Consider the following 23,453-nt stretch of genomic DNA (forward strand, 5'->3'; position numbering starts at 1 on the left):
GAGATCTCTTATGAGCCACTCTGAGCTGGGCTCTGTCAAGTCTGAGAAGGACTCGGAGGGGACCTGACACCCCAGCTCCCAGGTGACCCCACCTCCTGGGTCCCCACCTCCTGGGTCTCCACCTCCTCCAGGAGAGAAGAGTAGGGTCACTGGGGAGGTCTTCCCCAAGGACAGGGGTGACCCCTTCCCCCTTGACTGTGTCCTGGGCAGAGGGTGGGTGGCCCCAGGTGTCTGTGCAGCCCTGCCTTCCCCCGCTGTAGCCCGTATGTCCAGCTCTCCTCCAGAGATCTGATGGTCACCCTGAGATGGAAACTAGGTCCAAGGGGTTCAGAATGTGCCTGGGTCACAAAGCCAGAGCAGTCAGCTCCTCAGGGCAGGGTCACCACCGCCCGAAGCCCTCCCATACTGCTCAGGCCCCACTCCCTGGAGATGGGGCGGCTTGCAAAGGGGCACAGGAAGATGCCTCAGAGCCAGGACTGGATCATGGTGTCTGCATATGTTCAAATGTTTAGTCCCCTGAAAAAAAAAAAAAAAAAAAAACGCTATTGCCTGGGTGGAGCCAACCCAGTGCAATGTCCCCCGTGTCCTATGCTGGGCAGCCCTGGGACAGAGAATCACTCTGTGCGTTCAGACCCCAAACCCTCCGCTCAGCCCTCACCCACACACCCCTTCAGCGGGCAGCTCATGGGGGCCCTGGCCACAGGAAGACAGGCTGGGACAGACAAGTTTCCCCAGGGACAGCCACGCTGCACCTCAGCCTCTCACCCCTAACACACAGAGAACAGTGCTGGCAGGGGGCCTCAGACTCCCCCACCTGGAGGCTGTTTTAGAAGCATCTGCTCGGGAGTGAGCTAAGAGCTGGCGGGGTCCATCCGAAGACATCACTGCTCTGTTATTTTAAGTAAAGCATGTTCTTTGCTCTATGCAGAATGACAGTTCATAATGATGATGAAGAAGAAGAGAGAGGAAGGGGGACTGGAAGGAGGAGGAAGTTAGTTTGTGGGGATCTTGACGTGAGCCAGGTGCTGACATCACCACCTCCTGCATCCCCAGCACAGCCCTGGGAGGGGCCGCAGGACCACAGGTGCTCACGTGTCCTAAATGAGCCACCTGCAACCACCTGCCTGTACAGTCAGCCCCACACTCACACGGGACCTCACACTGCACAGGGGCTTGGCATACCTCCAGCAGTTGATCCTCGTGATAATCTCTAGGGAGGTGAGCAGGATGGATCATCCCCACAGGGCACAGGAGACCTGAGCTCCAAGCTGGGTGGTGACTTGCTTGAGGTCTCCAGACACACATCCTGGAGACAGAGCTCCAGTCCACCCTCTAGGTCTGTGACAGAAAGTCTTGTCTTGGACGTCCCGTGTTCAGGGGCGTGCACTCCTGTCCCTACCCTTCCTGGGAGGTGTAACTATGGATAAACCAGCTGCCCCCCCCCCAGAGCCACACTGGTCCTTGATGGTTTGTGCTCAGTGAGGTCAGTGCATTCAGTCACAGCATAAGCTGTGCTGAATTTGTGGTCTTGGAGTCTTTGGTGTCCATTCTGGAATGTCAGGGATCTGCCTGGTGCACACATACACACACACAAGGAACCCTGTCTGTATGTGGCTCTGCACGTGTCAAATGCCAGTCCCTTGCTGGATGTCAGGATGAAGGCACCATCAAGACAGGCTTTGTGGAAACAATGGCAGAAAATACAAATATCTGAAGGAGGAAGAAGGATCCTTGCAAAACCACTTGCTGCAAAACAAAAAATGTTTTAGAAAATCTTCAACCCAGAAGGACCCTTTAGGAATCACCCAGTTCAGCCTCACTGTTTGGCAGATGGAGAAACCAGAGCCCAGGAGGGAAGGAGGCGTAGCCGACATAGCTCAGGACGCAAGTCTGTTCCTGTCATTGAGAGCTCTCCTCCCACACGCACTCGCGTACCTGCCGCCCATCCAGAGATCAGCATGATGTTCTATATCAAGGCACAGAAGGCAGAAAACAGGAGTATTCTGTTTTTGGAGGTGGTAAAAACATCATCATCACCATCACCATTATCTTTACCATATCTTCACCATCAACCTCCTCCCACCACCACCATCATCACCTTCATCACCACCATCACCTTCATCATCACCTTCATCACCACCATCACCTTCATCATCACCACCATCACCACCATCACCACCATCACCTTCATCATCACCTTCATCACCACCATCACCACCATCATCATCACCACCATCACCGTTACCACCATCCTCTCACCATTACCATCATCATCACCACCATCATCACCACCGTCACCTTCATCATTAGCACCATCACCATCATAACATCACAATGATGATGGCAGTCTACTTGTTGTGTGTCAGTCTCTCTTAAGCACTTTACTAAACATATATCGGCTTTCCCAATGGCTCAGATGGTAAAGAATCCGCCTGCGAAGCAGGAGACCCAGGTTCGATCTCTGGGTTGGGAAGATCCCTTGGAGAAGGGAATGGCTACCCACTCCAGTGTTCTTGACTGGAGAATCCCCTGAACAGAGGAGTCTGGCGGGCAAGTCCATGGGGTCGCAAAGAGTTGGACAGAACTGAGCGACTTATGCTTGCACACACACACACACACACACCCCCAGTGGCATTACTTTGCCAACAAAGGTCCATCTAGTCAAATCTATGGTTTTTCCATTAGTTATGTATGGATGTGAGAGTTGGACTATAAAGAAAGCTGAGTGTCGAAGAATTAATGCTTTTGAACTGTGGTGTTGGAGAAGACTCTTGAGGGTCCCTTGGACTGCAAGGAGGTCAGACCAGTCAATCCTAAAGAAAATCAATCCTGAATATTCATTGGAAGGACTGATACTGAAGCTGAAGCTTCAGTACTTTGGCCACCTGATGGGAAGAGCTGACTCGTTAGAAAAGACCCTGATGCTGGGAAAGATTGAAGGCAGGAGGAGAAGGGGGCGACAGAGGACGAGATGGTTCGGTGGCATCACTGACTCTATGGACCTGAGTTTGAGCGAGCTCTGGGAGATGGTGAAGCTGTGTGCTGCTGTCCATAGGGTCACAAACAATCAAACACAACTGAGTAACTGAACAACAACAAATATACATCATTGCCTTGAATCATCATGACAACCAATGTATATTATCCCCATTTTCAAAGGAGAAACCTGGGAGAAAGTACCTCATGCCTGAAGTCACATAGCTGGTGAGTGGCAGAGCCGCCCCCTCCCCTGCCCTCAGTCACACTTTTCCTGGTACTTGGATGACAGGGGCGTCTCACTGTGACAATGGGCAGGTCTTTTGTTGGAGGTTTTGTTGTTGTTCAGTCGCTCAGTCGTGTCTGACTCTTTGCGACACCGCTCTGTCGGAAGCCTGGCGTGCTGAGTCCATGGGGTCGCAAAGAGCTGGACACAACTGAAGCAACTGATCAACAACAAAACTTCTGTATACCTGCCCATCATCACAGGAGCTTTAGGGGCAGTGAAATGAAGTAAAGACTCCAGGAGAGTGAGCAGAGCAGGACACTGCTCTGTCAGCCTCACAGTCCCTACATAGAGCAGGGGGCGATGCAGAGGGCTCCTCTGGGCCCCTGGCCTCAGTGCAGAGCACCGAGCTCTGAGGAGAGCTGGTCCCTCCCCAGCTCTCTCTCCCTCTCTGGGCTTCTGTTTCTCTATCTGTAAGATGAAGAGGCTAGACCAGACCATCCCCAAGAGTCTTCCTGGCGCTGCTTATCCTCAGATGTTCTGTACAGTTGTCCATGTCATGTAGTCATGGAGGGCTCCTGGGAGGGGCAGGAGTACATCTTAAACAGGTTTAAAAGAGTGAAGGGTCTTCAACTGACAGAGAAGAGAGCATCCCAAGCTGAGGGATGGCTATGTGGTGAGGAATGAAAGGACAGATTTAGACCGTCATGGACATGTGGAGCTGAGGTATCAGGTGTATGGACATGAGTAAGGCCTGGAGGGGAGACTGATGCACAGGCCGGTGCAGCACACCAGTGTGGTGTATGTGTGCCACAGTCTACGGGTCTACAAGAAGGCTTCGCAGAGGAGGGAACTTCTTGAGTGGGTTTTGGAGGATGAATAGGAGCCATCCTGGGCTGGCAAACGTGGCAGGAAGTGAAGGAATGCAGAGTGAGGTGTGGGAAATGGAGGGGTATTTATGGTGATGCACAGCAGCTCAGTGTGGTCCGAGCTGGCATGGGAGAGGCAGAGAGGAGGAAGAGGAGGGGAGGCACTGAGACCCGGATGCACATGGGCCTGGCCAGGGAAGGCCTTGAGTCTACAACTGAGAGTACATGCTGTCTTGCGGACACCGGGGAGCCACAAGCAGCCTGTGAGCAGCGATATGTCACAACAGAGTCCATGTTTTTGAAAGAACTACCACCCAAACCTGGCCGAGGTGTCCTGAACATTTTTGCAGTGGGCTGTTCCATCACTGACAGTAACCCACCTTCGCAACCCCGGAGTTAGACTCTCAGGAACAGTCGCCATGCAGGGTCCCTGCTGGGCCTGGGGCACCACTGAGTTGGAGCAGCTACACTTCAGCCCTGGGAACACTGGCTGTGCTTGTGCGTCCAGTTGGACACCATGCCCCGTGTGTCCCAGAGCCCGAATGACACGTGAACATCATGTTTATCTGAGTCCACACAGGCAGTGAGAGCCCCAGGAGCATGGGAGCTGCTGCATTCCCCCCACCTCGCCTGCACAGGAGCGCTGGGGCCACACGGGCAGCCAGGTGCTCTACCGCCTGTGTAAGGTCCTCCGGGGCCTTGGCCGGGTGACGGCCTCAGCCCAGGTGTGAGCAGGTGTGTCCAGCACCCACACCCTCCTGGGGAAGGGCTGCCTGGGAGGTTGAGAAGGACTAGGGGAGGGGCACCCAGTTGTTGGTGACTCAGGGCAAGTCTCGGAAAGGACACTGCAGGGAACAGGGTGACCACTGTTGGGCTGTGCTGATCGCGAGCTATGGGAATCAGTGAGGCAGGGTGGGGGATGTCAGGCAGGAATGTCACTGCCAAGGACACACAAGGTACCGTCCACCAGTGCTCGCGGCCACCGGGGTGGGGCGGGGAAATTGGGGACTGTGTGGAAGGAGGAAGCGGGGCTGGGTTGCGACTGGACCCGCACTACTGCTACTCAGCACCCCTGGCCCCTCACCAGCGTGGGTGCAGTCCCAGGGAGACGGGTGACTGACCACAGGGGGTCCTCGCGGGTCAGCCGCCAAGGAGCCACTGAGGACACGCTCACAGGCTCCTCCTCGGCTGGACACACTTCTCCACAGAGCCAGGCATCGCTGGTCCCACTGCAGACACCTGGGGTGTGAGTGTAGCACACAGACCTGTTTTCTGGGTCAGTGATCCTGATGAATAGGTGTGAGCACACTCACACACACACACACACACACTCACAGGTGTATGCCCACAGACACCCTCACATGTACACACAAACGTGTACACACAAACACATGAACATGCACACACACACACACACTGACACATGTATTCACGCGTACTAGTGGACACACATACACATTCACGTACACACATATGCTATCACATACACATGCTCCTCACATGCAGGTAAACACATACCCACTCTCACACACATCCCCTCACACATGCATGTACACACACACACACAGTCACATGTGCCCATGTGCACACACACCACACTGAGGTCAGGCCACCCACCCACCTATCCGTTGTGTCCCGGGCTATCCTGGCATCAGGGTTCTCCCGAGGAGGCGTCTGTGACGGGCACGGCCCTGGGAGGAGAGGCAGCACCCTCATGGTGCCCCGAGGGACAGGGGTTGGGGGGGGCCTGTGTCCAGGCACAGACTGCCCGAACATCCGCTGGTGTCCACAGAGGGTCCCGGCTACCTGGGCTGGGCCCAGCCCAAGACCCCTACAGGCTGGAGCTGCCTGGACCACAGCACCGCAGAGCCCACCCACGGTCAGCCCGGCACCTCTCTTCAGGGCCCCCGGTGGGGGGACGTCCCGTCATTGGCCTTTGCCCCCAGGCAGCCAGAGGGACCGAGGGCTGGGGCCGCCACAGCAGGTGGCAGAAACGGAAGCATGGCTTTTCTCTCACGTCACTAAATGGAAGAAGAGCTGGCTTGTGCCGGGCCGGATGGGGATGGATAAGCCATTTGGATAGAACACGATCCCAGGGAAGCTTGCCACATTTTTTTCTAGAAGAATGTTGGAAGTTCTGGTGGCCAGGTATGGAAAAAGAAAACCTCCGTACACTGAAGTCATTCACGGCCAGTGGTGTGGAGGCGTTTACACAGGCCAGGTGGTGAGGGCGCTGCTGCCCCCCTGGCCGCCCCGGCTAAAAGGGCCAGTTGTGTCCGCGCGCCGTGGCCGGTCACCCCGAGCAACACGAAAACACACATGAATGCGCCTTTTACAGCAGGAGCCTTCCTCACGGGCTCCGGATAAACGACTGAGCTGAGCAACATGTAAATTTGTAGTTAGCCCTCGGAGACGTAATTATAGGAGAAAAACAAGGACAGTGGCATTTGGACCGGGAACGGCTGGTTCCTTTCCTGCAGCCAGGCTTGGTGTCGGGGGCCGTTGGGGGAGCGGGGGGAGGAGATTGGGCCTGGAGGCCCCGAGGCCAGGGCTGTGGGCCCTGTCCCTCTCCTCCTTGCCCCGGGCCTGCCCCGGGCACTGCCGTTGCTTGGGCCGAGCTGGAGATCTCCACCCCAAGCCCTCGCTCTGCGGCTGCCCCATGAAAGGGCCCATTCATGCCCCGGAACGCTGGCTTGGGTTACCGCGGCCGGCCCTGTCTCCGCCACGTCTGTTTTCTTTTCATTAGAAGGATTCCCATCTTGAAGGCCCACGAGAGGCTGAATCCAGGGCGCTCAGGCTGAGAATGTCAGGCCATGAAGAGCCACCCACAGGCCCCAGCACCTTTATGAACGAGTCTGATTTGCCATGGCAGATGGGGAAACTGAGTCTCAGTCCACCTGGTTGGCAGATGGCAGGGTTGGGGTTTGGACCAGGGCCCCTGGCTGCCTGCTGGCCTTGCTGGGAGGAGCCTGGGCATGATGGGAGTCCTGAGCCAGTGTGTAGGGCGTGGAAGGCTTCCTGGAGGCGGAGGGGCTGGTGCTGGGAGGAGGGGATAGGAGGGCTGTCAGTCCTGGGAAGAGTCTGCCTCGGAAAGTCCTACACGGCCGAGCCTCTGCCGAGTCACGGGTCCCTCGGCCTGAGGTGAACTCCTGCCGGGCCCAGGGGCATGCAGCCCCCACGTGTGAGAGCATGGGGTGGGGGGTGGGCATGGCATGTGGAGGGAGGGGGTGACTGTGTCTGTGTGTAAGACTCTTCTCGGGAAAGCACCGTCTCCTCTCCCTCGTTTTGCTCACAAACGGGGCCACGGAAGACAGGAAGACAGGCAGAAACAATCGTGCTCCGGGCGGGTGTCTGAGTCACGCCACCGTCAGTCTGGAATGTCTCCTTGGAAAGAGGCTGCTTCTGAGCTGGCCCCACCCGCACGGCCCCGCTCAGGCCTCCTCTCCGGCCTCCTTTCTTCCCCCGGCCTCCTCCCTCTGCCTCCCCTCCTCCCCTGGCCTCCTCCCCTCCTGACCCACCTCGCTGGGGGCCCCACCTTCATCACAGCAGACCCCACAAAGGCCCCAGACAGCTCATCGAAGCAGCTTTAACACACGCCTGCTGGGGACCTGAGCTGCACTTAGGCAGTATAACTCACGCCACACTTTATAGATAAAGATTTATTCATTTCCGTTTTGTACTTTCCTGATGTCCTCTAGAACCTGGACTTTTTTTCTTCCCTGATGTCAGGAAGGAAACTTGTAGGTGGATCCTGGCCCGGGTGCCTGAAGGACAGGGACACATCAGCCAGAGCCGGTCATCAAGGGCCCTGGAGTCCTGGGACCACATGCTCCTCCTCCCTTGGACACCGCTGCTGCTGCTAAGTCGCTTCAGCCGTGTCCGACTCTGTGCGACCCCACAGACGGCAGCCCACCAGGCTCCCCCGTCCCTGGGGTTCTCCAGGCAAGAACACTGGAGTGGGTTGCCAGGACACAGCTACTATGTCCAATAGCTCGGAGACCCCCAGAGATCCCCAGCCACTGTCCAAAGGAGCTGGGTCTGCCCTCCCAGCCTCTCAAATCCTCCCTGAGTGGTGGGCATTGATGTTGCCACCTCCCAGATGAGGAGGCAGAAACTCAGAGAGGCTGCTGATTCACCCAAGGACACACAGCTGGCAGAGTGCAAGCAAGGGACGGAGGCCAGGCCTGCCTATGCCAGCCTCCCTGAATTCACAGACTATTTGGCAAATTCTGTCAGTGTTCTGTCCCTCACATGGCTTCCCTGGAGCCCACAGGGTCCGCGCACAGGGCATACCTCTCTGGGAAGGTTCCACACACGTCTGTATTTGCTGTGTCCTTGCCAAGGAACAAGGAGAATCTTCATGGGACGGGGCCCAAGAGCAGCTAGATCCATACCCCCACCCACCCACCAGGACCCCTGGGAGAAGTAGGGATCCCCAGAGCTCAGGCAGCCGCCCGCCGCCCAGCCCTCAGCCTGGACTCGGCCAGGAGCCCGCAGCAGGCAGAGGCAAGAAGCACACAGACTGGCTCTACCACAGATTTCTGCGTCCTTATGCGGGCTCCCTGCCTCCTCCAGCCTCAGTCTCCCCATCTGACAAAGGCGGTTAAGGAGGCTGAGATGGCAGGTGACACTCGCTGAGAAAATTCCAGGAGGGCTGAAACACCAGGCCCGGGACGTCACACCACAGGCCTGGTCCGTGGCCAGAGGTCTGGTCTCCTGGGGAAGAAGGTCTCATCCCCAGGGACCCCACGGGAGAGGATCCACGCTTGGGGCCAGGGTGGACGTCGCCTTTGATGCTCAAGGCTACCTGGATGGATGGTTGTGCATGTGCCAGGCACTGTCAGTGTCGAACTGAAGCAGCCATGTGACACTATGCCCCTGGAATTTGCTGGAGGTTCTCACTCCTCCCACCCCTGCTCTGGCTTCGGGTCTGCGGTTTCGTTTTGACATCAGGCAGAAGTTAGGGGATGACTCAGGGGCTGACTGGCTCTCCCAGCACGCGCAGGGACCCAGGGAGCCCGTGCCCCTGGGGGGCAGCCAGCAACGGGCAGTGTGGGGGCTGGTGGGCAACGGCAGAGCCGGGCTCCGTGTCTGTGACTTCAGGCAAGTCAAGTCAGACCCCTGCCAGGTCGTGTCCTCTCGGAGAAGGAGGCTCAGCCAGCCCATCCAGCTCTTTACTCTTCCGAGCAAACGGGCAGGAGCTGGGCCTCCCATGGGGCAGACCCACGGGGCGTCCTATCGGCCAGCTCCTCCTGAGAAGACAGCTTCATATCCAGTGGGGAGGAAGAGAAGGCTCCAAGAGCCAGAGGCCTAGATCGCTGACCACCTGGAGACTGGAGGCTGCTGCCCCTGGGATTCCCACCATCGCCAGAGCTAACTATCTGGGCCCAGATAGCCCTCCGTCCTGGGGCCGACCTGCGCTTTGTAGGAGGTTTGGCAACTCCCCTGGTCTCCGCCCGCCACAGCAGACTCCTGGTGGAGAAGTGCTGGACCTCACCCCCAGGCAGGTGTGCCTGGAGGACTGGAGCGGGGGCTCGGGGGCAGTCCCCCTGGGGGCACCAACCTGGAGGGCTGGGTTCCCAATGCACTGGATGGCCAGGAGAGGCTTTTCGTATGTCCGTGGGCATATTCTAAGCCCTCTGGGAGATGAGGAGCGTAGCCCACCTCTCTCCATCAACTCTTAGGACTGTGGTCGTGGGACAGCATGGAGCGGGGGCCACTGCCGCTTCCTCCTGCTCATGAGAGAGCTCACTTCTCACACCACAGGGTGCACGGGTGTGTCACAGCTGGACGGACACACACACACACACATACACACACACACACACACATGAGCTCTGAAAGTGCGGCCTTTCTTAGAAACAAGAATAGACCCATTAGGAAGAATTAGGAAGGAAATACCTTCTGGGAACTTTGTCTGAGCCAGGGGACCCCCAGCACTAGAAACTTTAGGAAACCAACTGATTGAAATACCGATTAACTGGAGGGGACTCTTAGTCCCTTGCCATGCTGCGTTCCATGGAGAGGGCAATCCCAGGACCCTGAGGCCCAGAATGATGCCACGGAAATGTGAGCTGAGGCCTGGAGCCCCCAAGCGTCAACGGGGCCAAGCAGCCGGGCCTCCAAGCCTCTAGACCCCGGGTTCAGCTGGCAAGGATTTCTGGAACCTCCTCTGACACTGTAATGAGCAGCCAGAGGAAAACTGAGTTCGATTCGCAGCATGTTTTAGCTGATTGTGAATTGTCCGTGCAGAGCTCAGTGCTCAGCCACCGATGGAAACCCACAGGCTACGGGGGTGGGCAGGGGCGGCAGCCCATTCACTCTTTTCCAAAGGCCCTCGTTACCTATACCTTGCTTTACATAAGAAAGGTGTTCCTAAGACGGTGTGAAACTTGAACTTCAGTAGTCCAACTCCCTGCAGCACTCTCAGGGGATGGTTCAAAGGACTAATTAGGAAAGGACTCCCTTTCTGGAAGTGAAGAATTCCCTCCCCACACACTTCACGTCTTAGAAGCCATAAGCCTATGCCTTGGTTCATCTAAAGTGGGGAGGGGCTGCAGCTGTTGCAGGACACCTCCCACGAGGACTGCCCCCTGACCTCGAAGGGCCCACATGTCCACACCAGGAACTGGCCTCTCGCTCCTGCCTGTCCCAGGATAGCCCGTGTCACGCGCTCTGGGCTGTGTGGCTTTGGGCAGGTCCCTTGCCTTCTCTGGGCCTGATGTCCTCATCTGTGAATGAACCCCTGAGCAGCTGACCTGTAAGGGCCCCTCCCGCTCTAGGGGCCTGCATGGTTCCATCTCCCCACCATCTGTGTTCCAGGCTGGGGGGTGGGGGGCAGAGCAAAGGCACTCTGATTCTAGGGACCCTGGACTCCCACCTTTGAGGCATGGGGGTACCTCAGACGGGAGTCCCCCAAGTAGGTGCCAAATGACAGGGGTGCCCTCATCCTCCTGGCCGGAAGCACAGGGAAAGAAGGTGTTTACCCTGCTGGTACCTGGTGGGGGCAGGAGATGAGGCAGGCTGGGAATGGAGACAGGCGAGCACTTGGAAAGCACAGGGTGCACTCCGGCAGCCTGGAAAGTCCTGCTGAATCCAGTATTTGCCTCTGAGCAGCAGCAAGCCCCGCCAGTCTTGGGTGGGCTGGCAGGGGTCAGGGCTTACATACCTTTCCCATGGGCATCCCCATCTCTAGGGTGGGTCCCCTGAAACAAACACCTAGGAAGAGCAGTGCTTACAGTAGCGGGGGCGGGGGGCGGGGGCGGCTGGGGGAGTGAAGTTTTGTAACCGTAGCCACCGGTGGCCGGGAGCAGACCCCGCAGGCCGCCCACGGCTGGGCGGAGGGCGCTCGGAGCACCCGGCCGGCCGCCGGAGCTTGTTTGGAGAGGACTTGGCCCGCGCGGCCCGACCTGGGAAGCGGGTGGAGGTTGCTTTCCTCCTCTCCCCACCCCGCCCCGGAGGGGCAGAGCGCTGCGCGGCCGGGCGGGCCTGCGGTCGGGGATGAGGACTGCGCCTCCGCGCCGCAGAGCGCCGTGCGCGGGCCGGGCGCCGGCGGCCGCCGCTGCCGTTCCGGGAGCTCGTTTGCATCCGCCAGCGCGGCGAGCGGCGCGGGGCCCTCGGAGCGGAAGGTGAGTGTGGACACGCCGCGCCGCGCGCCGCCCGAGGCTGCCGGTCAGCGCCACCGGCTCGGGCGGCTCCGGAGGGACTCGGGGCTTGCTCCCCGGGGTCACCTGGCCGCCCCCGCCCCTCCACATCCCCGCGCCCTCGGTGGCGCGTCCCAGCGGGACCGGACGGACCCTCCCGGCCCTCGCTGCGCCGCGGCCCGGCTGCCCCGACCTCGCTCATGGCCCGGGACGGCCGTGCAGCGACTCAGAAGCCAGGGCGCGCCGGGGACTCGGTAGGGGCCGCGGCCGTGCCGCCCGGCCTCAGCCCTGTCCAGCGCCCTTGACAAGAGCTTGGGCCAGCTCCGCCGGACACTTTGCAAAGTGCAACCCAAGTGCCGGGAACTGCGAGCCCGCCGGGGCCGCTGGGCGGTGGGTTGGGGGAGCTAGGAGCCGCCCGGCCGGACTGCTGGGAGCGGGGAGCGGGGGACGTATGGCCAGGGATTCCGGAGGGAGCTGAAGGGCCGAGTGGGATTGAGAGCGGCCGGGGACCGACCATTCATTGCAGACCGCAGCAGCTGGTTCCCAAGCTGGGCCATTGCCTCCTCTGGGTCGCCCTAGGGCGTGCTGGCCCTGTGGCCCTCTGTCAGGCGGCGGAGGCAACAGGAGGAGCGGGGTGGGGTCTTTCCGGTCTTGAGGGGCTCCGCGCCGCTGTGCTGCTGCAGGGGAGGCCACGCGGCTCCCCCACCCGGCCCGCGCCCCTGGCTGGCTCAGGGCACCAGGGGAACCCGGCCAAAGGGACCCGTGGGGATGCGGCGCCGCGCGGCGGCAGCCGGAAGGGAAGGCCAGCCAGGCGCGCGGAGACTTCCCGCGGCCGCCAGACCCTGCCCCTGCCCCCTCCACTCGAGGGGCAACGGAGTCAGAGGGACAAGCCTCTGGGTGGCGGAGGTGGTGGGGATTCTCGCAGTGGCAGCCGCTGAGGCCGTTAACCCTTTCTGGACTGGCGTTTGAGCAGACGCTCCTTACTGTGTCAGGACTGTGCCACGTGTTACTGTGCTTGGTCCTTCTATTGCGAGCAGAGGTGTCCTGTATTCTGGGTGAAGAAACCAAGGGTCAGAGAGGTTAGGTACCTGGGCCAGCACAGCACAGCTGGTGAGCAGCCGTGCTGACAGCCCTCTCCATTTCATCAGATAGACTCCACATCTGCGAGTGTCCTGAGCCCTCGCTGTGCCCCAACACTGTCCCAGGCGCCCCCTGACCCAGCAAAGACCCCTGCCTTCCCGATAACAAGCAGGGTAACAGGCAGTGTTAGACAGGGAGCTGGCTGCGGGGGAGTGGGGTGGAGTTACGGTCTTAGGAAGGGCAGCCAGGCTGCCTCTGAGAAGGTGGCCTGGGAGGGCGTGCCCTCATGTGCTTTGTGCCCAGCCTGGCAGGTCCAGAACCACACGGCAGAGCCTGCCTGGAGCCTCCCTGTAGGAGGAAGAGGGGGAGTCCTTTTTGAGGCAAATAGGAAGGCTGGGCCATCTGGAGGGGCACCATGGCCCATCCAGCATCTCAGCGTGGGAAACAGGTAAAGGATGCGTGGTCCCCATCTGGGTCCCCGGCTGGCCACCCCGGCAGGCAGTGTGGAAGCAGAATGTCCCAGGATTTCAGGGTCAGAGGGAACTTAGAGGTCATGAACTTCGATCCTCTCATCCAGCCTTCAGTCTCCACCAGACCCCGCCTCCAGGTTACCGACTCTGCTTGAATACCCCCAGCAATGGGAAACTCACTCCTGTCAGAGCAGCGAGGTCCCACCCTTGAAACCCACTGGAGAGCCCCAAGCCAGCCCTGCTGCAGGTAGAGCAGAAACCTCCCACCTGTGGCTCCTATAGACCCCAGTCCTGCCCTCCAGGAGCCAGGCATTCGGGCTAACTCACACACATTTGCCTCTGGAGAACATTAACAGAGAGGTTACATCCCCTTTCAGTCTAATCGCAGGGCCTTTGCCTTTTCAGACTGACTTCCAGGCCAGGTACCCTCCCTGCGCCTTTTCAGACTGACTTCCAGGCCAGGTACCCTCCCACCTTCTCTCTCTCGGAGAAGGTTGGCAGGTCTCTGCCGGCTTTACATTCGTGAGCACCAGGGTGGCCTGGAAGCAGAGACCTGCCCTCACCTCCTTTTTTCTGGAACCCTTCCACCACCAATGGTGCCAACGACACATGTGGCCCTGGACGCCACTCACACGGCAGCTTCCTCTGGAGCCTGAGACTGCCCAGCCCAGCACACCCCATCCCTGTTGGCTTTGACTCTAAGAGTTCGGTTACCCTCCTCTTCCTTGTTCAAAAGGGCCGGCTGAGAGCGAGGGGCAGGCCATGCAGGTCAAGACTGCAGGCTCTAGAGACAGCTGTCCAGGGGCTGTGTGGGCAAGTCACCAGCACAATGGGGGACCTCGCAGGGCCTCACAGTACCCGCCGAGGTGCAGAGTGTGGGGGCACAGGTGGGCACGCCCAGCCTTATGGTCACTGGCCTGGGACTCTCGGAGACTCCACGGGGTCTGTGGGAAGTGTCTGGAAGATGCAGAAGACTTAGGGGTGCGAAGTGCCAGCTGCCAGTCCAGGACGGAGGGAGGTCATAGGGAACCATTGTGCAGCCCGGGTCCTCCTGGTGGGCCCACTTCCCAGCCCATTCCCGCTGGCCCGCCCATCTTGGCTTTGTTCATCCTAGTTGTGCGATAGGAAAGAGAGTAGGGTAAGCACAGGAGCAGCCCCCTCTTCTGCCCGTGCAGACAGAGCAGAGCTGGAGCCCAGCATTTGTGGATGGCCACAGTCCAGCCCGCTCTCCCCTGGAAGGCGCTCCAGGTCCATCAGCATACAGGACGCCGGCTCCCCCTCCCCACTCCTGGCCAGAATACTGGGCATCCGGTCTCTCATCTCCACCGGCCCACCTTCCCTGTCAGGGTGCCCCCTCCTCTGCTCTGCCCCCATTGCTCCTGGCACTCCCCATCACCTGTGGGCCTGCCTGTCTCCCACTCGACTGTCCCCCATGAACAGGAAGATGATGCTGGGGCTCGGACCTCTGTCCTCTGAGCCGTACAGTGCACTCAGCACTCCCAGCTTCTGTTGCCAGCCTCACTCTCTGCTAGAACTGGGGGCTGAGCTGAGCATGGCAGAAGGAAGGGGGGGGTAGTGAGCACTGGGAGACATTCCTGCAGGTGCCTGGGGTCCCTCCCTGGCTAGTTTATCTTCACCTTTCACTTAATGACCATGGCCAGGGTGGCAGACACTGTCCTTGGGGACTGATTGCAATCTTGTACTTCATTCAGTTCCATCATTTCCCTGATTGGAAGGAAAGGTAGGCCTGTACGGTTGGGTAGGTTGTTCACTGCACAAGGGCACCCAGCTATGTACTATACTCTGCTCACCAGGCCTCCGCTTGCCAGGCTGTGTCCACCCTGGGGGTGCCTGTTCCACACACCCAGAGGTCCTGGAAGCACGAGCGGCGGCACCGCGTCAGACGTGTGAGCAGTGCACGCGGAGCTGTCCTTGTTCCGGAGGAGGCCGCCCGCAGTGCAGTCACGTGCGCAGCCTGGACGCTGCCCTCCCCACAGGACCAGGGCCTCTGTGCCTCCTGATTTGGGATTCCCTCCCCTCTCCTCAAACGCTGTCAAGTGTCTGGGCCCCTCAGCCTCCTTTGGTGTCCACATCACTGCCCGCCCCCCTTGGCCTGGGTGTGTCCCACCAACTTGTGGGGAGGGTAGGAGGCAGGGTGGTGCTGTTCAGGGACCCTCCCCCCACCGATGTGCTGGGGGCCGGGGCCTGGCTGCGGTCAGCACGGTGAGTTCCTGAGGCCAGATGGTCCTTGGAGCCCGTGGCCCTGCCCCTTGCACCACGGCCTGCAGTTGCCAGTCCTAAGTCCTGGAGACCAGAAGTGAGATCAGTGACTGAACTGGCAGGACTCAGGGCTGTGACCCCAGCGTCAAAACGTAGGCTTCCTGCTTTTTCTCATCCCAGCTCTTGTCGGGATTGAAGTGGTCTCTGAGAATTACATCCTTGTCTAAATAAAGCCGGCTTCTCAGAGCACAGTTCCAAATATAAGTTCCCTTTATGACCATGGGGAGAGCCTGAGGAGTGGGGTGAGCAGGCAGGGCTCGTCTGGGGGACCCTGGGGGTCACCTACTGCATCCTGACACCGTCAGCCTAGGCCCCAGCTTTCCCATCACCCAGCACTTGAAGCAAGAGGGGCCAACACCCGCCACCCAGGAGCTGGCAGCCCAGCAGTTGGGTGCCCACACCCACAGCTCCCCCCCTCCCAGGTGGAGGTGGGAGACCCTCCAGAGAAAACATGAGTTTGAGGGAACTCAGAGCCTACGATCAAGTCCCACTCTGCCTCCCCAGGGCCAGAACAAGGCAGTGGCCCCTTGGAAGCCCAGAGAGGGCCAGGGGAGGTGGTCTTCAGGGTGTGGAATGCAGCTATTTGTCCTGGTCTTGGCCACTCCGCCTGGACCTGGGGTCCGCAACCAGTGGAGGAGGGCAGGGCCGTGCCGGAGACAGCAGGAGGCGAACGTGCTGCAGGTGGACGGAACCGGGCCCCGAGCCCAGGCAGCCTCCTCTGCCATCCCCAGGCCCTCCTGGCCAGCGGGAGCCAGCAGCAGGCCGTCTGCTGCGGCCTCCGTCCCGACTCTGGGCTGCTCTCAGGCTTGCATCCCAGCCAGCGGCCGAACAGACTCCACATTCATGAGCGGCCTCAAGTCTTCCCAAAGGCCCAGCCTTGCAGAATGTGACCATTGCATTTTCCGAATTCCTCCGGGACGACTGGGCCAAGGTGGCCATGTGTAAGCAGGGCCTGCTTCTCTGGGCCTTGCATGTGTCCAGCAGGGACGCTGCAGAATGAGGCCTCTCTGGGCTCCCGGCCAGGGGGGCTGGGGGAGTGGTCAGTGTGGGACGGCCACAGCCATGGCCAGACGGGGTGAGGGAGCCAGGACCAGGCCCTGGCACTGGAGGAGGCAGCCCTATAGGTGGAGGCTGTGGGCTGGTGGGTGTCCTGTGTCCATCAGCCCTGCAGGAGCTTTGTTTTCTTTTTTAAAAAAACCATAATTCATGCACCATAAAATTCACCCTTTAAAAGTGTACACGTCAGTGGGTTTTAGTATATTCACAAGGTTGTGCAACCATCACCACTATCTTGTTCTAGAACATTCTTGTCACCCCAGAACAAAACCCGGACCCACTGGCAGTAACTCCAGCCCCTCCCCCAGTCTTGGCAACCACTTAGCTGCTTTCTGTCTTTGCCCATCCTGGATGTTTCACACGATCAAAACCACACCGTGTTTATCTTTCTGACTCACTGGGTGCTTGCCCGGCGCATCCACGTTGTAGGTGGGATAGGTGCTTTGTCCCTTTTCCTGGCTGAATAATATTCCAGACTGTGGATGACCATACTGTGTGGATGACACCGATATGAACACACGTGCCCAGGCGTCTGTGTGTTCTGGTCTCTTGTTTGTGCAGACGTATGTTCTCATCTCTCGTAGGTAGACGTCCATAGGCTCAGGTGGTCACTCTAACCTGTCACTCTGAGGAGCTGCCCAAGCGTTCCCCATGGCAGCCATGCTGTTTCCTGTTCCCACAGGCCATGGGGACTCTACCCTCTTCCTGTGATGAGGAAACCAGGACCGGGAGGCAGAGGCACTGACTCGGGTCACGATTCAACCTCTGAGGGGCCCAGATTCAACCTCTGCCTGGGCGCAGAGGCGAGATTGAGGTCAACGGTAGCCACCACGACCCTGAGGCCGTGTCTTTAAGGAACAGTCCTGTCCTGCGGGAGGCTCTGTCCTCTGGCCCCACCACTCCCTGAGATGTCTCCCCTGAATGAAGGGGAGACCAGGGCCCCTCCAGGGGTCCCCGCTGCCCTGCCAGAAATGTGCGCTTGCTCACCATTTGCGCCATCTTGCCCAAGGGGCTTTTTCTCAGGACAGGGGAGGGTGGTGCTCTTGGAGAGAGACCAGGCACATCACTCAGGGACCACTAGCTCTGAACTGATCCCAGGAAACCCAGACATCACTTACATAGAGGTCAGGTGAACCTGTAGAGCGTTAGCTCAGGTCCGTCCCAAAGTGCACCCTGTAACCCATCCTGCGGTTGTTTCCACGGTTCCAGAACACACAGGCGGAAAGACGAATCCAACAACTAGCGGACTCTGGGACACCCGGGGAGTGGGAGCAGGCGGTGTCCTCCCTGGCAGCCCAGCGACCCCGCTGGGTGCTGGGCTCCCTCTGTGCTCCGTGGCTTCGTCCAACAAGCATTTGTGCAGGGCCTCCTGGGCCACCTCGCCCCCACAGGAGCTCAGCGTGCCTGGGGCAAAGGTGCGAAGGGGGCTTCTGGGCGGGGTCAGGGGGGCCAGGAGGAATAGGTGTCCCAGGGCCCATCCTAGAAAGAGGAGAGCACGACCCAGTGACAGGTTAGGCAGCCCGTGCGCCCAGCCCACCTCCTGGCCTGTAGAGTCCACGAGAGGCTGGAGCTCTGCTGCCCGCGCCCCTGCCACGCGTGCCGTGTTCTGCTCAAGGGAGCTGGAGACCGCGGCCTTGCCCGTGTCGCCGCATGAGGCCCCGTGCAACCATCAGAGCAGGGGTGTGCGGGTGAGTGTGTATGCACATGTGTGCCTGTGTGCGCATACGTGAGTGTCATGTGCGTACATGACATTGTGTCGTGAGTACTGTATGTACACATATAATACAATATTACCAGAGTAACGTTACCAAAGTAATTACTTACAGGGGTAAGTTTAACTGTTCTGAGAGCCACATTTAAAAACAAAAAGTGAAAGGAGCAAAGTTGATCATATTTAATCCAATATATCCAAAAAGGCATCACTCCAGCATGGGGTCGATACAAGGTCAGTTAGGTAGTTGAGGATCTTGAGGCCTGGCACGCGCTGGCAGCCGCCCTGCCCTTCTGGTCTCCAGGTGCCCTGCAGTTGAGGTGCCCCTGACACCACCCGCAGCGCAGGGCCCTCCCCTCTTCAAGCCCACCTCACCTTCTCACCTGCTTCCTCCAGGAAGCCTCTCCAGAGCGCATTTCCTTCTCCGGGCTTTGTGACCCTGATCAGACCCTGTCTCATCCAGGCCTGCTGAATCAAAAATCACTAGAGGAGGACCTGGGGCCTGCGTGTTCATAAGCTCTCCTGGCGACTTGAAGGCTTTATCCACGTTGAAGTTGGAGACCCTCCTAAGCCCTCACCTCTTTGTTCCTAGGTGTCGTGTTTTAGGTATGCCGGACAGCGGCTGTCCACACATGCACCACTTCCTTGCCCACTGCCATATCATTGCACATGCTGTTTTTCTCTCTTTGGGACGTTTGGAAAGCTCCTATTCATCCTTCTAAACCCACCGCCAGCATTGCCCTGCCTTTCCTCTGAGGTTTACCTCCCAGGAAGCATAAGTCCTCTCCCCTCCATTCCTCCTTCTTGATTCCACCCTGTGCGTAATGCTTCTGCGTCTGAAGTCCCTGGTGTGCTGGGGCCTGGCCCTAGCTCTCCTCCGTGCTCCCAGAGGCTGGCTGGGCCCCCAGCGTGGAGCGACCTCCAAGCATGGATGTGGAATGAATCCGGGCATGCGTGGGTGGGTCGGTCTCTGCAATCTCAGTAAACATCTGGCCACAGGGCCTGGCAGGAAGTTGACCTTGAGGGTACCACTCGGCTGGCAGCCGTCTATAAATACATTCTAAACTCAGACCAGCCCACGTGCATTCCTGCTTCCCACCCTGGAGTGCCCTTCCCAGCGGAAGAAAGGCAGCCGGCGGCCCTGCAGGCCTGGCCAGGGTGGTCGCTCCCGGCAAGCGGGAGCGTGTCCGCTCCGGGGTCAGCTCAGGGCCCAGCACATCCGATTGTTATCTGAGTGCACGGGCCGGCAGGCCAGTGTCCGGGCTGCATTTAGCTCTGAGAGAGGCTCCCCGTGCCGACAGCGTGCTTTTCTTGGACATCTAGGCTATGTTTATGCCGGGCTGGTGCCTGGGGAGTAATTAAAGCCTCAGAGGCTCCCAGAGGGGCCTGCCTGCCCTGGGTAGGTGCTGGGTCTGTGCGCGCAGGCCTGAGGCCCCTGTTCCATGCAGTCTGTTGAAAAAAGACTGAAGCTGAGCTGTGCTCTGGCGGCTCTGAGCTGAGCCCCGTCAGGGGACTCCGGTGCGTCAGGCAGGACGAGGGATCTGGGGGAAGGTCAACCAGCCTGGGCTGCTTCAGTGTGTCGCCTCCTGGATGCTCAGCCCTCCTGCCCACAGTCCGCACTCACGGTTTGGCCGCCCAGCACAGGGGCAAGTACCTGTATGGCCCACAGTGGGTCTGAAAGGGCTCTGGCCACCACAGGCCAGGCCTGGTATCCAGCAGCCAGCGTCGTGCTCCCCAGAAGTGGAGTGGATGCCTCCTTGCAGCCTAGCCTCTTGGACACACGCCTTCGGCAGGGACTGCCGGCCCTAGAGCAGCAATGGGGCCTGGGAACACGGCACTGTGGCTGGAATGCGGTGCAAGCCCTGGGGACTGCTCCAAGTCCTGGTGGCTGCGCAAGGAGAGGGACAGGTGACATGAGCCTCCACGGTGTGACTGACCCACATCTTACCTGCCGTGTGTAAAAGTGACCCCAGAGGTGCTTCTCATTTTTCTAGGTTTAGCAGGGGAGGGCACAGCACCAAGTGCGCCCAGAGCAGCCTGGGAGGCAGGGTTGGGGATCACGCTCCCGTCTCAGCTCCCCTGGGACGTCACGCCCCACGTGTCCTGGAGTCCGGCTGTGGCTGGTGGGTTCATAGCCCCAGAGGTCAGGGGACAGGCAGGTTCTGGCGGGTAAGGGAAGGAGACATGCTGTGTCCAAGGGGACTCGGGGCTCGGGGACTCCCAGCCCCGTGGTTTCCACGAGGTTTCCATCCTCACAGTCCCCGCAGGCTGCTGTGCCCGCCCCAGGCACCCACGCCTCTCAGCCTGCCCCTCACCGCACCCCCCGCCCCGCTCCCCTGGGCGCCACCTCCACCCAGGCAGTTCCCCAAGCCTGGCTCAGCCTAGACCCTACCTGGGGCAGACCATGCCAGCAAGGCCTCAGGAAGATGTGGCAAGGAGGCTGTTTCTCTGCTAGCCACAGCCAGTCAGCCAGTGAGGAAGTGCTGCAGGGAGTGTGAGGTGTCCAGAGGTGGAAGGCAGCAGTGCAGGGGTGGTTGTATTAATGGATGATATTTTGTTCCAGTAGAGCACCATGCGTTACATAAAGTTGTATGCATTGCATCATGCGAAGTGCAGAACCATGCCTTTCAGTATATACTTGGTGTTTATAGACTGCATGCTGTGCTCCTGGGATGGTGTGCCAGTCTAGGTACCACCTGCCAGGCACCATGTTAGAATTTTGCCCGAATAATTGGTGTCCCTCTCATTGTACCCCTTTGGGTGGATTAAGACACTATAATTCCCACTTAAGGCTCCAAGGCTACAGTGACTTGTCTGAGGTTGCGCACCCATCGAGGAGAGCTGGGGTTGGAACCAGGTGTCAGCTCCGGGAGGCCGTCTGTCCATCCCACCGTGCGGCCCCCACCACTAAGAGCATCACCACACTGAGACTGTCCCTCCTCTCTGGACGCCTGTCTCCGAAGGCCACAGCCCTGGGCTGTCCCCAGTGGACTACGCCACCTCGGTCCATGCTGGTCATCTCACACCCAGGCCCCTGTACAGGCAGAGTCACGCACAGGGATGTCCGCTGTGCATTCACTCATTTTCGGTCCCCACCTTATGCCCCCTCTCTGAGTGCTTTCCCCTCGTCATCCCACTTTTAGCTGGACCGTGTTGTGTGTACCAATCACCTTTGTGCAAGCGGCAGAACAACTCTTGACTGGCTTGTGGGGCCGAGAAGGCCCTGGGATGGTAGCATTCTCGGAAGTCTGCTTCTCTGCCTCTGGGCTCTATCTTTGCTGCGTGGGCCTCGAAGGAGACCCTCCTGAGGGAGCCAGAAGGCCTCTGTCCTGCCTGCCATCCCAGCCTCTCCTTGGTGGAGGTGTGCCCACCACACCCCAGTCTCTGTGGTCTAAGCATGCCCCGGGGCAGGTCTGGGTCATGCGCCCTCCCCCGGACCGGTGGCGGGAGCGGCCTGAGTCTCTCTCTTCCCCATCCTCCAGCCCTCATCGTGGGCTTTGCCCCTGTCCCAGCTGTTGGGGAAGGGAGGGTGAGGACGAAGGAGGTGGGGAGGGCACAGCTGTGCACCCTCCTAAGTTAGTAATCTTTGCTCTGACACGTAAACACGAATCTGAATATTTATATAGGTGTCTTGTACGTGTGTGTGAGATAGACTGATTCTGTCTAGGAGATTTAACTTAGACAGGATCCAAGGTTTCAGTGGCTACAAACGTTGGAAGCCCCCAGGCTCAGACAACCTCAGACCCCAGTTGCAGACACACTGGTGTCCGGGTGTCTGGGAGTGATGGTCAGAAGAGGAGCCCGGCCCTCGTACCCCAGCTTTCCCATTTGGGGTGCAGGCCCTTGGGTGTTAGGGCGCCCAGAGCCCGGGCACAGGTCAGAGGCATCCCTGTCCCAGCCAGCTGGGTGGCGCATGGCAGATGGCGCCCCTCTCGTCGGCACGCTGGACAAAGCTGCGTCAAAGAAAACAAAACAAAGGCCTTAAACAGCACTTTATCTTGGCAAATAAAGAGTGCCAGAGGAAGCTAGTGTTCTCTCCCTTGGACGGGCCTTTGATCCCTGCTTCCAGCTGCGGAGTCACAGGGGCTCCTGCAGTGACGCAGGGGGCAGCAAGTGGGGCGCAAGGCCCTCCCCACTTCTCTCTCAGGGCCCCTGCTTCCCGGCTCAGGACACATCTGGGTGCAAAGACATCAGGGAGGAGGACAGGCTGACCGGTGCCCCAAGGCAGGGGGACAGGAGTTCTCAGATGAACTTGGATCTGCATCCTTGGCAGCCGCCCGGAGCGTCTGGGACAAGGATTGTGACCAGACGGTCAGCTGGGACCCAAGTCACTTTCCCACAGGAAAACGATCATTTTCACGGGTCCTGGGACAAAACCGATAGTGATAAAGTTACAGCAGCCATCGCTGAGCTGCACCTATTGTGCCGAGAACTTGAGTTTGCACCCTTCTGTTTAACCCACCCCACACCCCACTTAGAGAAGAAAGCTAAAGCTGAGAGATGCCGAGGTCTACAGCTACCCGCTGCTGTGTAACAAGCAGCCCCAGCCTAGGGGACTCACACGACTGTGATTTATACGTGTTTGTGCTTCTGTGGGTGGGCAACAGGGTTTCTGCTGGTCCCACCCAGGCCCCTCGAGGGGCAGCATTGGGTTGGTGGGTTGGTAGGCGGCCATCGGTCCCAACTGGCGGTGCTCACATAGCTGGTGGTTGGTGGTTTGGGCAGAGGCCAGCTGAGAATACCCCAGCCGGGCAGCCCCTCTCTCCTGGGTGTTCCTTCTCCAGGGCCGGGCCCAGGGCCACCTAAGGGGGAGGGCTAGGCAGGGCCCACAGGCCAGCAGGTGCCCTGGGACCCCCAGGGCAAAGCACCCAGGAGGTGAGAGCCACACTCCAGTCCCCACCACTGCTGGACTCGGGGTAACAAGCATAGTGTGACCCCAGACAGTTCTCACCACCTCCCTGGACCTCGAGTCCTCCGTGAGGAGCTGGGGATGACATCATCCTGGCAGCTCGCAGGTTAGTGTAAGAATCAGCCCCCAGAATAGATGAGACAGGTGGGGTGAGCAGAGGGTGCAGTGAGCTGCTTCCAGCAGCGCCTACTGTGGTGGCCATCACTGGGGAGCCCAGAGCCATCCTCCCTCAT

General features: G+C 59.3%; 1 protein-coding gene across 2 annotated transcripts in view; it reads left to right on the forward strand.

Annotated features, from left to right (window-relative positions):
• Positions 1–23,453, forward strand: part of ZNF469 (zinc finger protein 469) — a 247,373-nt gene that overhangs the window by 188,609 nt on the left and 35,311 nt on the right. Inside the window, exon 1 of one of the 2 annotated variants that reach the window (XM_025268518.3) lies at positions 11,443–11,699. The exons of the other annotated variant lie outside the window; for it this stretch is intronic. The gene's annotated coding sequence lies outside the window, so the exon portion shown is untranslated. Of the gene's footprint in view, positions 1–11,442; positions 11,700–23,453 lie in introns of those variants that run through there. 2 annotated transcript variants of the gene reach the window in all.

Source organism: Bubalus bubalis, chromosome 18 (genome assembly GCF_019923935.1).
Source record: "Bubalus bubalis isolate 160015118507 breed Murrah chromosome 18, NDDB_SH_1, whole genome shotgun sequence".
Taxonomy (NCBI): Eukaryota; Metazoa; Chordata; class Mammalia; order Artiodactyla; family Bovidae; genus Bubalus; species Bubalus bubalis.